The following is a 2,809-nucleotide window of genomic DNA, read 5'->3' as shown; positions in this document are numbered from 1 at the left end:
TGGCGGGGAACTTGTGAGAGTTCTTTTCCTAATTAATATAAAAAAAAAATTATTTATCTAAATAATTTAGTTTTTAACTCATTTATATGATGTAAAATCGATAAAATATTATTTTAAATGATATTTTATCGTGACCATGCCATCCTCTATTTCTACGAAGATTATATAAAAAAAATTAAAAAATAAAAATATTAAAAAATATGATATTTTTAAAAATATCAATTGAAATTGCGTTTTTAAAAACATCATTCCAAATGATATTTTTAAAAACGTCATATTTTTTTATCTTTTTTTTTAAAAAAATAATAAAAAATTAAAAAATTAAAAATTAAATTTATAAAAAAATAAAAAATTTAATTTTATTAAAAATAAAAATTATCATTTAAAATTAGTATCTCCATTTTAAATTATCTTTTTAAAAAATATCTGAAAAAAATTATATAAAAAAAATTAAAAATACCATTAAAAATTTTAAGAAATAAAAATTATAATTATAAAATTTAAGAAAATAAAAAATTTAATTTTAATACGAATAAAAATTATCATTTCAAATTACAATCTCCTTTTTAAATTAATTTTTTTAAAAAATATTATAAAAAAATAAAAATTATAAAAATTATAATTTTGAATGAACTTTAAAGAATAAAAATTTTAATTTTAATTCAAATAAAAAATAACTTTAAATTATTTTATTCATTTAAAATTTATTTTTTTTAAAAAATATCTCAAAAAAAATCTTAAAAAAATAAAAATTAGGATTAAAAAAAATGAGAGCCAAATAAAAATTATAATTTTGAATTCAAAAAAATAAAAATTTTAATTTTAATTCAAATAAAAACCATCATTTCAAATTACTTTCTCCATTTCAAATTAATCTTTTTAAAAAGATATGTCAAAAAAAATTAAAAATAAAAAAAATATCATAAAAGAGTAAAATATTTAAAAATTATAAAAAAAATAAAAATTATAATTTTTAATTTAAAAAATAAAATTTTTAATTTTAATTAAAATAAAAAATACCATTTCAAATTATTTTTTTTTAAAAATATTCCAAACAAAGAAGTAAAAAATGAGAAAAAAATAAAAATTCAAATATTAACTCAAATAAAAAACATAAATTCAAATTATTTTTTCATTTAAAATTAATTTTTTTAAAAAATATATCTCAAAAAAATTTGTGGGGGTTAAAAAAATAAAAAATATTATAAAAAATGTCAAAAAAATGAGAAAAAAAATTATAATTTTAAATTTAAAAAAATTCAAAATTTTTTTCAATACCGTACTGTACGTAGCTATTTGTGTCTGTACCAGGTCGAGATGTACCAGTACGGTCCGACTCATCTCATAATTAATTTTTTATTTTTTTTATTTTTTTATATAATTTTTTAATAAATAAAATTAATTTAAAATGGGCATAGAAATTTGAAATAAATTTTTATTTGAATAAACAAATTTTTTATTTGAAATATTTTTTTAATAAATAAAATTGTATTTTATTACCATTTTTTATTTGAATTATAATTAGAATTTTTAATTTTTTAAACTTAAAATTACAATTTTTATTTTTAAATTAGAATTATAAATTTTATTTTTTTCAATTCAATTCTTTTTCCTTTTTTCTTTTTTTATGGTGTTTTTTATTTTTTTACACCGATTTTTTTCTTTTTCAGATATCTTTTTAAACAAATAATTTGAAATGGAGAAAATAATTTGAAATGATATTTTTTATTTTTATTAAAGTTAAAATTTTCATTTTTTTTTAAATTTTAATTTACAATTTTTATTTTTTTCATATTTTTCTTTTTTTCACTTTTCTTATGGCATTTTTTTCTTTTATTTTTCTTGAATTTAAATTAAAATTTTAATTTTTTTTGTAACTTAAAATTATAATTTTTATTTTTTTTCTCATTTTTACTATTTTTTCTACTTTTATAAAAAAATTTGAGATTTTTTTTATTTGTTTGAAATTTTTTTAAAAAAATTAATTTGAAATAGAGAAAGTAATTTGAAATGATATCTTTTATTTTAAAAAATTAAAAATTTTGTTCCTTTTAAATTTAAAATTATAATTTTTATTTTTTTCTATTTTTTTAAAATTTTGACTTCTTTATGGCTCTTTTATTTTTTTAATTTTTTATTTTTTCAAAAACATCTTTTTTAAAAAAAATTAATTTGAAACAGGGAAACTAATTTGAAATGATGATTTTTATTTAAATTAAAATTTTAATTTTAATTTTTTTAAAATTCAAAATTTTAATTTTAATTTTTTTCTCATTTCTTTCTCATTTTTTCTTTTTTTATTGTATTCTTTATTTTTTAAATTTTTTAAGTTTTTTTAGATATTTTTTAAAAAAATTAATCTTAAATGGATAAAATAATTTAAAATTATCTTTTTTATTTGAATTATAATTAAAATTTTTATTTTTTAAAATTCATTCAAAATTATAATTTTTATTTTTTTCTCAAATTTTTCTCATTTTTTCTTCTTTAATGATTTTTTTAAAAAAATTAATTTGAAAAAATTAATTTTATGGTATTTTTTATTTTATGCTATTTTTTAAGATCTTTTTTGAGATATTTCTTTTAAATTAATTTTTAAATAATTTTAGAATTATAATTTCTATTTCTTTTCGATTCTTTTTTTAATGGTATTTTTAATTTTTTTTACGTAAATTTTTTGTCAGATATTTTTTTAAAAAGATAATTTGAAATGGAGATACTAATTTTAAATGATAATTTTTATTTTTATCAAAATTAATATTTTTATTTTTTTATAAATTTAAATTTTTTTTCCATTTTTTACCATTTT

Source organism: Elaeis guineensis, chromosome 2, assembly GCF_000442705.2.
Source record: "Elaeis guineensis isolate ETL-2024a chromosome 2, EG11, whole genome shotgun sequence".
Taxonomy (NCBI): domain Eukaryota; kingdom Viridiplantae; phylum Streptophyta; class Magnoliopsida; order Arecales; family Arecaceae; genus Elaeis; species Elaeis guineensis.
Note: the sequence above shows the minus strand (reverse complement) of the source record.